The sequence below is a fragment of the Typopeltis vanoorti genome, chromosome 2 (assembly GCF_054136105.1).
Source record: "Typopeltis vanoorti isolate ZY-2024b chromosome 2, IOZ_Tvanoo_1.0, whole genome shotgun sequence".
NCBI classification, from domain to species: domain Eukaryota; kingdom Metazoa; phylum Arthropoda; class Arachnida; order Uropygi; family Thelyphonidae; genus Typopeltis; species Typopeltis vanoorti.
Window position 1 is genome coordinate 151,813,357 of NC_143550.1, and position 13,256 is coordinate 151,826,612.

Here is a 13,256-nt window from a genome sequence, read left to right on the forward strand (position 1 = left end):
AGAGCAATTCCTGTTTCTCTCTCCCCCACCACACATACACACACACACAAACCTACGACAACCCCCCTCCCAAAAAACTATCACTACAAGAACACAAAGAAACAAACACACCATGTCTAAATCCAACCCTATTTGCACAAAAAAAAAAAAAAAGTTAAACTGTAATAGTAGTCGAAGTCTTTCAAGCACGTACCAACAAACAGTAAAATGAACACCTGGCTTGTGACCACTATAGGAACATAACCATGAAACCACCACCCTCTGTCATCTATTATCTTCCTCAGATAAGCTCTGCTAAGCTTCGAGGAAGAAAATTACTAACTTGCAAGTATCTGTTATACACACTTGTAATGCATTATAAATATTATATACATATAATTACTACAGCAACTATGTATGCAATTCATCTGAGACATAAAAAAAAAAAAAAACTCTGTATAATCCTTATTGTAAATACTGTAAATATTATTATTGTATGTAACTTATACTGAGACATAATAAAATGTAAAAGAAAAAAAAATATTATTATTATTATTGAATTGTGTGTGTATGCTGCATTACTGCATTGTATCGTGAATTGTGTGCACATTGGTGCCAATCCATATTTAGCTAGTTTAAAAAAATGTATATTCATATTTATAAAATGTACTCTGCATTTTGTATATCGAATTTTCGTACTGTACAGAAAAGATAATATGTTTTTCATTGTGTGTTTGCAGATACTCTGTGTGATAGTAAACCTTATCATTTTCATTGTAAAAATAAATAAGTCGTTTATAAAAAAAAAAAAAAAAAAAAAAAAAAAAAAAATTATTATTATTATTATATTCTAAATTCAAAATTTCTGTATAAACCTTATTGTAAATATTGTATATATTATTATTGTATGTAATTTATACTGAGACATAATAAAATGTTATAAAAATATTATTATTATTATTATTATTATTATTATTATTATTATTATTATTATTATTATTATTATTATTATTATTATTATCTGAAACCTCCAGGAAGTCAACGATCCATGAGGGATGCTATAAATTACCCAATGCAGTTGTCATACCTTCCCTTAAATTCATTTACACTAGATGCACTCACTACCCCTAAAGGCAAACTATTCCACTCACTCGCTGCTCTGTCAGAGAAAAACCTAGCTCTTACCCCTTTCTTAACCGCGAACAAACTTAATTTCCATGGATGCTTCCCGTGTGGTTTCCTCGCCTTCCATATAACGAATATTTTCATCAGACGATCCTATAACAACCATTCCGCAGTTTCTAGATCTCTATCATACAGGTTTCTCCTCTTAACCAGGGCCTTCAATCCACATATTCGCAATCTGTCATCATAATCTAAATACCATATTCCGGATATAATCTTTGTCATCACTCTTCTTTGCACCCTTTCCACAGCTTCTTTATCCCTTTGGAACCCGGGAGACCAAATCTGCGGACAATAATCCTGGTGTAGTCTTATCAAAACCTTATAAAGAGACAAAACGACTGCCTTATCCTTACAAGTCAAGGGGTTCGATTCGACATCCCAATTATCCTCTGAGTTCAGTTTGCAACTTTTCCTATGTGATCTTTGAACTACAAATTCCAATCCACATTATGCCAAGATCCCTAGCCTCATCAATTTCTTGTAGCATAACTCCGCTAATATACCGTTGGAAATCTCATCATTCAAAGGGCAAAACCTCACACTTACTAGCATTAAACCGATAGCCATATTTTTTTTTGCCCAATTCCAGCCTATTCTAATCATAAATAGTAGCATCCCTGCGTATCTTCGCTCATCAGCAAATAATTGCACATCTCCTATTACAGCCTCCCTAATATCATTAATGTATAGATTGAACAATAGCCCAAGGATTAAACGTTGAGGTACACCACTGACAGTTTATTATCAATGGTTGCTATATAATGATCGCATAGTCAACCTATATTAATATTACTCACTTATAAGATATCAAAACCAAGTTAGTCAACTCTGACTACAGGAAATACTGTTATAACAAACTCCAGGATTTCCGACCAAAGCTTTATAGGCACATTGCTATACTTAATGAAATTCACTATAACAAAGTATTCCTGTGATCCCTGTGAGTTTGCTATAATGAGTCAACTGCAACTGATAGTTTGTGCTTCACAGCCTATGTAATGCATAGCACAGGAGTTGTCAATCATTACAAGTTCTGACATGATTTGACTAGTACAGTGTCCAACTACTCTCCCTTTATTGTGGCATTTAGGATTTCAAGTTTAATTTCTCACAAAAGGAACTTTATAAAAAGCCTATGGAAATTAACCATATGTATTGTTTATTATGCATTTACCTAAATAAAATTTAGTATATTAATATTTATAATTTAAAATTAGCTTTTACATTTAAATATTCGATTATTATCTGCATCAAATCGATTATAACGAGGCGATTTTCTAACGCAATTCAAATAATTCAGAACCAAAAATGCGACATTACTAGATTCAACCTACCTGATTTTTGCAAGTTCTTTTCTCAAACGTGAATAAAAAAAAGCTTCTAATCGATTTGAGTTGATCCTGATAAAAGATTCACATCAAGCCAAAGAATACATTTACGCTAATTTTAATTTTTCTACCACGTGCTCTCCTACCGCTTTCGTACTGACGCCATTTTAGTTCATTAAGCGCCACCTATTAGATTGTGTTGCTTAAATAATTTAATCGACTTATTAAAATTATAGCTGTGAGAATACTTCATGTATGTTACATTTCTGAAACGATCATACAGGATTTCGATTTATGAAATTTTTCAATTTATAGAAGGTGGGGGAAATGACGAGAGGGAAGCTGAGAATGAAGGCCTCTAAAAAGGGGGTGAGGACTAGATTTTTCATCATAGTATCATACGTGATTGGAATGAATTGCCATTGGATGTCGTGAATGCAAGTAGGGAGGATGAATTCAAGGATAAGTATGATGGCTGGTGTGTGTGTGTGTGTGTGTGTGTGTGTGTGTGTGTGTGTGTGTGTGTCCTCACTCGATGAGTGTGTGACTCCCTGGAGGTCTCTGTTCTTTCTTTTTTTTAAGCACTTTATTATGTCTTGCAATAACTGCATTATAAAATTATAGAAATTACAAAATTTAAAAATTCTAAAAATTACATACATATTTACAAAACATGTTGTTCCAGTTTATTTATTTATTTATTTTTTTAACAATGAATTTCATACAAATGTTCCTTTTTTTATATAATATGTTAATGATAGTTACTATAGATGGCAATTTATAGTTTACAATTGAATAAGATTACATTTTAACAGTATATTTACTTTGTAAGTAAATATGCTGTAAATAAGTAGAACAATATAGGGCCAGAAGGGTAACGAGTGTGGTAAAAACAGCAAAAGCCGATTATGAAAGGAAACTAGCTATGCAAGCAAAAGAGAATCCCAAACAGTTCTTCCAGTATGCTGCAAGCTAGAAAAAAACTGTACATGGCAAAATGATTTTAAGGAATGACGATTGTAAGGAGGTCACTAAACCAGTCGATATAGTTGAGTTACTGAGTGCGCACTTTGCAAAAGTATATCATCCAGGTGGTGACATTGAAAAAATGAAGGAACAATTAGTTTATACGGGAATTGTGATGAATGAAGTGGAGGTGAATAGTCTATTACAGAACCTTAATGTGAATACATATGTGGGATTGGATGGTATACCGGTACGGGTCTTGCGTGAAGCGGCTAAGGAATTATCAGTGCCCTTGACCATGTTGTTTAATCTGAGTCTCGGGTCTGGTTTAGTCCCGAAGGCGTGGAAAGAGGGGAAAATAGTTTCACTGCATAAAGGAGGATCCAAGACTATGGTGACAAATTACCGACCGATCAGCATATCAGGAGTCGTTGTCAAGGTCTTGGAGAAAGTAGTCAAGGGAAAAATACAGGAATGGATTGATGAAAATGAGCTACTGTACAGGGGACAGCATGGCTTTGTGAAGGGTAGATCATGCCTCAGTAACTTGCTCAAGTTTTATAACAAGGTGACCGCAGAAGTGGATAAGGGAAATGGGTTTACAGTGATACTGCTGGACCTGGCAAAAGCGTTTGACAGGATACCATATGGAATTCTAATCCGTAAACTACAACATATGGGAATGGATATAGGGTTGGTGAGATGGATAGGTGGGTGGTTGATGGAGAGATATCAACGAGTAGTTTATTCAGGAGTAGAGTCCAAAAGACGGCCTGTGACTAGTGGTGTGCCACAGGGTTCTGTTCTTGGGCCACTCCTGTTTAATCTGTTCATTAACGATATAGGGAAGGATCTAAGTGGAACAGTTCATTTGTTCGCTGATGATGCAAAGTTGGGTAGGGCAATAGTGAATGCAGAAGATGTCAAAGTCTTGCAGGATGACTTAGATAGATTGGAGTTCTGGGCTAAGGAGAATGGGTGTCAATTTAATGTGGCAAAATGTAAGGTTATGCATTTTGGGGTGAAAAGATTAGCAGCAGTATATCACATTGGTGGAACTATACTCCAAGAGATTGATGAGGCCAGGGACTTGGGAGTGTTGGTGGATAGGGAGATGAAGTTTAGGGGGCACATTGCAAAAGTAGCTAAATCAGCTCATCAACTCACTTGGTTGTTGAAAATTACCTTGACGAGCAGAGGCAAGCAAGTTATTGTACCTCTGTACCGAGCCTGATAAGACCTCATCTCGACTACTGTGCCCAGATTTGGTCACCTCGGTTCCTTCTTGATGGGGAGGGGGTGGAGAGGATCCAGAGGCGAGTGACTAAGATGATAGCAGGTCTATGGAATGAACCATATGAGAACAGGTTGAAGATTTGTGGGTTGCAGAAACTAGTTGATAGGCGGAAAAGGAGAATATGATTGAGACATTCAAATTGCTAAAAGGATTCTATAGGATTAATTCAGAGGATATTTTTGAGATCAGGACTGGTGGTGGGAGAACTAGGGGACATCTATAGAAGCTGGGCAAGAGTGTGGTTAGCAGGGGTGTTAGAGCTGGGTTCTTTACTTTTAGAGTGGTAAATGAGTGGAATAAGCTGCCAGAGTCTGTTGTGGGTGCTATGACAGTGAGCGAGTTCAAGGCAAGGTATGATAGATACTGTGAGAATGTCGAATATTTGTGTGGACATGATGTTTAGGGCCTCCTTCGATGAGTCTAAGGACTCCCTGGAGTAGCCCGAAATAATAATAATAATAATAATAATAATAATAATAATAATAATAATAATAATAATAATAATAATAATAATAATAATAATAATAATAATATATGTTATATTTTACAATTTTTGCTTTTAATATATTTGTATAATAATTTCTTTTTATTATTTGTTTTTACTCTTTAATTCCTATATATTTTATTATTATTATATTATTATTATTATGAGAAACCTTTGCATCAGATGATTAATTAATTAAATAATATTACTTTTTATAACAGTATTTATAGGATAACAATAAGTTATACATATTTTGCAATTTTTGCTTTTAATGTATTTAGGCGCCGTAACTACAGCACTTCAATGTAATAAATTATTATTTTTTCTCTGTTGATCTCGGGTTGAGATGTAATATTTCTGCAGGCATCCTCGAAGCTTTTTAATGAGCTTATCTGAGGATGTCACCGGTTATATATATATTATATTATATTTATTTCATTGCTGTGTTCGAAGTAGGCTATTGTTTTGGAGATCAAATGATTGATCTGAAAGGTCCGATGGAAGTGAAATTGCCGATATATTCGGGTGTTATTGCATCTGTCTTGATGGTTCACATTCAAGTTTATAGTGGTCTTGTTTTTGGACTACTTAGGAGAATTGTTTTTTTCACTGTGGCAGTCTTTCTCTCTCTTCTGAGCTTTTAATTTGTATCAGCTTTGAAGTTTGTGACTTCCTCAAGAATATCTTGGCATTTCTGATCCACAAAAATTGGTAATTTTTTTCTGTGTTTGCTTTTCTTGCTTGGTACAGAAGATTAGATTCTGATTAAATGGTGTTAAATATTCGGATAGGAAGATTGGTGTGTTGCCTTGCAATGCGTTCAAGTCCTTGAAAACTGTTTTCTTCTGTCTGCTGGCTTTTATTAGATTGTCTCTTGTGGACCTGCTTGTAAGACGAACTATGACTGGTGCAGGTAGTGGTAAGCCTTGTTTTTTGCTCTTACTAGGAATCCGATTTACAGTCTGAATGTCGTTAAGCTGTAAGGGGATGTCAATTGCATGGCCTAATTTTATAATTACGTCTCTGAGGTTTTCTGTAGGTGCAGTTTTAGGAAAACCGTTTATGACAAGATCTTCTTTATGTTGTTGCTGATTTAATCGTTCATATTGTAGTTTTAGAGAATGAACTTCTTGATGGAGTTCGGATGTCTCTTTCATCAAATTGTGTTGCCTGTCAGTTAGTGCGTTAATGTTGATTTTAATGTCTTTTACCGTTTGCAACACTCCTATCACTGCTAAATATTTCTGTTTGACGAAATCTTCATATTCGCTAGATTTTGTTTTCTTATTTGTTTGTTCTGTTTGTCAAAGAGTTCTTGCACAAGATCTACTAAGTTGGCTTTTATAGTCTCTAGACCATTTTCTATTAGTATATTTAGAAAGTTGAAATTATAGGACTCACCTGCGTTTTTTTGTCTGTTCAGTTCGTCATCTGATTTTGCCCCCGCTATAGTCGGATGCGTCTTAGGTGGCTGCCTTAGGTGCGTTTCTTTGTTCTTCCTGCAAAGTATACATTTGCATTCCTCGCGTGTGCATTGGATTTTCGTTGCCAGGTTATTTCTGAAAAGCCGGCACATTTTAAGTGTAGAATCCTACTGCATTTCTTACAGGTTATTTGATTTCCGTCGGACGATAAATCCTCCCGGCAACTGATACACTTCACGCGTGATTCACCTTTCTTCTCTTCAGCAACTCTGGCGTGATCATAAAGATGGCGATGTCCATTGTTCTTCGCTGGTTGTTGACCGCGGTCCTCTCTGATCACTTTTCAACACTTGGTTTCTTCTTAGCCGGTTTCGGTGAATTTTATATCACTGTCTTCGGTATGACTGGTAGAGTTACTTGGGAACACATTCAAATTAAAACCAGAAGTTGGAACCACTTTAAAACTATAAAAAACGGGAACAGCAATAACTCCGTGCACCCTTTCGTATTCCTACACAGCGCTCTCTCTCTCTAATAAGAAATTTGAACTTTGTACTCGTCATAGTTAATGTTCTTCAGTAGATTCTGCTTTTACATTTCCTGCCCATCTTTGACAATCGTGTTTCACTGGACAAAAATATCTTTAGTAGTCCTTTGTGCCATTTTAACTCATTTCAAAGATATTTACTTGGAGGTAGTCGAAGTGACAGTGGACAAGAGATACTTTCAGTGATAAGTGACAACTAAGAATTTTCTATACCTTAAGTAAATTTTCAACCGTTATGAATAGCATATTCATAATAATTTGCATACAAGCAATTCGTGTTTGAGAAACCACGTAATTTACAGAGAAAAATATTAGTGTTGGTGGAAATAATAATATATTTTTTTTTGTGAGCTCACATCAGATACCCACGCTAATCAACAACCTACCAACATATTTAAAACACATAGATAACTATAGAACATTAAAACACGAACTCTGGAAAAAATACCAACAAAGTTAATATGCCATTAACACCAATATACACATCACAAATCATCAGCATCCAAAGTCTACATCCCATTCATAAACAGTAACAACAACATAAATAGTGAAGGCAAAATCCCACTCGCTTCATAAAAGCTAACCCAAGCTTCAAAGTAATCCTCATAGTCAGACTGGTAAAACTAAGAACTTTTATTGTTAAAATATCATAAGATTTAATGATTACAAATACAAATATCCAACACGTTTCACTAGCCACTGTCTAGCATTTTCAAGGTTGTATTGGTGTGAAAACAAATGCCTCAAGTCACATGAAAACATACACTTTAGTAACTGCTAGGCCGTTACATGTGATAATTCGTGTTTGATGGCGTGCATGCGTTCGGATGCTTCAGTCAGAATCCGGTACATGACCACGTGTTGTGTATTTTTTCGCATATTGATGAGATATTTTCATATGTCTTTAAGAATAGCTCCTTGATTTCTATTTAAATTATTGCCTGTGCGTACCAGCACTGCTGCTTCTTTGAAAGTTCTGTGTTTGTAGTCATTCTCGATGTAAGGCATAGAATTGTTTTTCCAATCTATAACGTGATTTGATGATGAGAAATGATGAGCTAAACCAGATGTGATGATTCTATTGTGATTGACATCCCCCACATGTTCCTTCTGTCTTATTTTAAAACTTCTAGAGGTCTGTCCAATGTAAGAAAGGCCACACATGCATGAAATTTCATATACTCCAGGAAATTTGAAGAAAGGTACCTCATCTTTGGGTGATCTTAAGACTTGTCTGATCGTGGTATTTGGTTTAAAAACCACTCTGATGTTATGAGCTTTTAACATTCTCGCCAATTTTGTGGATCCTGAATTAATATATGGAATGACAGCTGTGCACACATATTGGGACTTCGTTCCACGTTGTTGGGGGTTGTCTTTAAAAAGCAATTTGTTTAAAATGTTAGAAAGGTATCCATTCAGAGACACAGTGTTAGCTATTTGCGACAGTTCTCTTTGTCCATCTATTTCTTCGAAATAGACCTTAAGGCTCTATTACGGAGTATATGAATGATGCTGTGTTTTTTGTGATCTAAGATGGTTAGACGAATAATATAGATATCTACCTGTATCTGTGGGTTTCTTGTAAATGGACAGTTGGACATTATTATCTTCTCTCCTCACCAGTATGTCAAGAAAGGGTAGTTCTTTGTTCTTCTCCAGTTCTATAGTGAATTTGATCTTATTATGTAGTAAGTTGATTTTATTAAGAAACACAAGAAAGTTTTCCATGGTATTCTTCCATATGATGAACATATCATCGACATATCTCCACCAAATCGAAGGTTTAGGTGAAATAGTGGGAAAAAATATCCTTTTCAAGTTTTTCCATAAATAGGTCTGCGCATGGTGGTGAGAGGGGGCTACCCATGGCTAGACCTTCCGATTGTTTGTATACTATGTTATTTACTTTGAAACAATTTGATTTCAGGCAATGATGAAACAACTGGGTCATGTTCTGAGGGAAGTGATATTTTAGAATGTTGACCACCTCTAACCGGTACATTAGTGAATAGGGGCACTACATCTAGACTAACTATGGTGTCCGGTTTCTAATATCAGAAAGATATACCACAGTAACAACAATAACAATTTGGTAAACGGTTTAGGAATGTCCCTCAGGGTAAGGAGACCATTCGTTTTCAATATCATTCTGCTGATCCATTTATCTGTAAGGTTTTTATTATTTTTATCTGTTGGTTCAATATTGAATCATTTTAGTAGATATTCTCTAAAATAGTTTTTCATTTATATTATTTCATGCATTTTTTTAGGTTCTGACATCGTTTTCTTAAAAAAGTAAAAAGCATTATAATCCCGTTCATCGCCGAGAGAATCCCTGGAAAAAGTTGAATGGAAAGTCTGCCATCGACTTGTCATCAAATGTTCAGTTTAGCAAGACGTTTGAAAGTACAAATTAGATGACAAAGAAGGGCTTCTTGCAAAGTTTGCCATAGAGATGTCTTAGTTACTAGTTCGCTTTACGACTGCAACCGCACACGACAGTCTGAGAAAGCTTCGAAAATTACAGATAAAAAAGCTCATCTCACTTTCTATGGGAATAAAAGGCAACAGTATTTATTCATTCAAAGACGATATTTTATCATAATGAATATTCTGAAATAAGCAATGAATATGAATAAAGACGGAGTTATGAGTAAACATTTCAATGAATATTATGAAATAAAATTGTTTTAGAATGAAAACCTTTAAGTTCCAGCAACCAAATTCTTTCTTTATATCTAAGATGCATTACTTTTTATTATGTGAGAAGTTTAGATTTTTTTCCTCGTGTTGATTGCTGGGTCTTCTGTGGTTGCTAATTTAGAGTACAAAATTATCAGGCATTTTAAACGTGAAACGCACAATCGAGCAGCTCGTTGCTTGCTGGATTGGGAAATAAAGTACAAATCTATTCTAAACTTTCATTTGGGTTGTTTTTGTTTAGAAATTGCAAACCAACATCATCAAAGTATAACTAAATATAGATCTAAATATAGTTAAATAATTTTTTTTATCTCCTTGTATACAGATCACTTGATTTTTTTTTCAATACTGCTGCATTTTTGGTTAGTTGTTTACAAAAAATGCTTCCTTCTCAATATAAAGCCTTTTAGATTTTCGATGAGAAATGTAACAGAATTTTGTTCACTTTTTAAGGGTTGATAATGTATCTCGAAAAAATTGCTCAGAAGCCAACCGGCAAACCGAAAACAAGGCAGAAATATTCATGCGAAATCTGTTCCCTCCTGTATTCAAAAGGATACCATAAAGTGCATTTGAAGGTGCACGAGAAGAAAGACAAATTCAGATGCAGAGTTTGCCGGAAAGACTTCTCAAGTGCTTCCAACCTTAAAATACACTTGGGTGTACACCAGAATGTGCGAGAAACGTACCAGTGTGGGTTGTTGGCACAAATTCACCTATAAAAGCAATCTTGTCCGACCAACATTTTTTCTCCCACTGTTAAGTGGGAAAGTAACGTATTCTAATTGTTGATGCTTATTTTTATTTTTACGGTTATTAATTGAATTTTACAGTGAGGTGTTTTTTTTTTCGGAATGTCTTGTTGTGACTAAAAGCGGTTGAAATTTCTTCTGTATATAAACAAAAGTCCCTGTTTTTTATTAATGCTTCCTTTAAAATACTTTAAAAGGAGAAATGTTGATTTTTCAGATATTTTTACAATTTTGATATAAAATATTTTCAGCGTATTCCATATGTCAGTTTAGATCACTTTGAACACGTTTGTTACTTGACTAGTTTTTTCTTTTGTTTTTTATTCTTATGGTTTGATATCTTTTCATTGAAGATGGTATTATTTCTAGTTCTTATGCAGACAATAGCTCGTTATTTTCTTAGGTGGGAATATTATTTTTAAAGTGGTTGCAAAAGTTTGTTTTAAAGTAATTCACCAATATTTTCAACAATAAAGAGAATTTGACATAAAAATTAATTTGTTTCTTATTTTCCTGTAATATAAGACAAAGATAAAATTCATAGTAAAAAAAACAAAGTAATTTGCATAAGTGAGTTTAATAATCACGTTTTTAGTTGCCATTTAGCATTTTTTAAGTGTGAAGTTGCTGTCTATGAATTAGTATTTTTAACCTTATGAACGTCAGAATTTCTTCGTAATAACATTTTAGAATCTCTGGATCATCAATGACTACAAGGTTAATCTTTGTTGTTCCTCTTCATTTATACTCAATACGCTATTATGTAAGAAGCTGTTTATGATGGATTAAAGTCTTCAGATATCAGTACTAAGTTAGTGAAACCATGCTCACAGTCAGTTGCTTTCTGAAGAATATCTGTTTTGAAAACACATTTTCTCCCATTCCGGAATGTTTAATGCAGTTTGAAATCAGGTCTGATATAGCTGACTTCTTGACAACGGGTTTCTGTTAGAGCAACAGAAAGATCTTGTAGTTTTGTGATGAAGGAAAGAAAAGAATACCTAACGATATATCAGCAACGTGGATAGCTGAGTAGTCATCATCTTTGCTCTCCAACCAACAGTTTAAGGGAGGGGGGGGGAGTCCAATAACATAGGCATTGATGTTGTTTGAATGAATTCAGATGGTGGATGAACTTCGTCTATCACGATCCTCCAGTGTGCCAATCCATACTTTACTTATAGGAAATGCGTTCGATCTCCAGAATAAGGTTTTCGAGTTATTTAACAGAATTCATTACTGAAAATGTAATATCAAAAGACGTGGTCAGCGAAGATTTAGTACTTATCGTCTTGCAGGACGGTGCGCATTGTATCTCATTAAAAAAATAAACTACCTTCATCTATTGTACGGTTAGTAGAAATATAAATTATTGAGTTCACAATAATAATTATGAATTCGGAAGAAGCGATAGGCTGTGGAATCTTCGCCACTCAGTATTTTAATCGATTTTGTGTTTTATATAATATTAGACAGGGAAAATCTCTATTTTATATGGAGAATTTATCTTATTTTTTGAAGAATTTATTCTATTATCCTCTTTATCTCAGAAAATTTATTTTGTTTTTCCAAAAATTTAATTTTAAATATAGTTTTTCTGCAAAATTTTATACTAAACTAGTTATTTAGAGGTCCATAATGAAAATGTTGAATATCTTATTTATAAACAATATATAAATCCTGGATTAATGCCCCTTTCTGGAAATCTGCTCTTCGATCGCCATTCATCCTTCTCACTGCCAGAAATTAAGGAATATCTAAAAGGCGTCGATGAATTTCTAAGAGTTGTGGGATTAAAATCTTAGTTCGCTTATGTAGTGAACTGCACAGCAAACGAACAATAATGGCTTGACTTCCCTGACAAAAAAGGTTTAGGAAAAGTTGCTTTAATTAGTGTCTCGAATACTATAAGATTCCTTAGGATGATTTCATTGTTTTGACTTGGAATGAGCCACGATCTCAGCGAGAGTTCATTTGATATGCAGCAAAATTTTAACAATAGATGAGTCAGTTACCATTTTTTTTCTGAAAACAATCGAATGTCTACAAACACGGAGTTCCTCGTACAGGATCTGCTTAGACGGTATTCGGTACTAAAACATAAAAACATACGTGACTGATATTTAAAATAATGAAACGTAAAGTATCACTTTACACGGCTTTTGTGAAATATGACAGAATGCAATCAACAATTTCCTGCTGTACACCGTAAAAGGAAACAAATCATACATGTATCCGGTATGAATGTTGAATTTGCTAAATTCATCATTCGTTTATAATACTGCATTTTAAAGTTAGACTTGGAGATCTTCATTGAGATGAAAGATAAAATAAAAAAAATGATCAACACACACACACACACACACATTGTAATTTTTAATTTCAATTCTCATATCAGATGAGGAATAAAGAGATTTAATAATCCTAATGATTTTGTTGTCAATTTTCCATAATGCCTCATGCCATATTGAGTCAAAAGCTTTTTGAAGGTCTAAAAATTTGTGACAGTTTATTTTGTTATGTTTTATGTATTTTTCGCCTAGTATGTGTACTGTTAAAATATGGTCAATTGTACTTCTGGACTT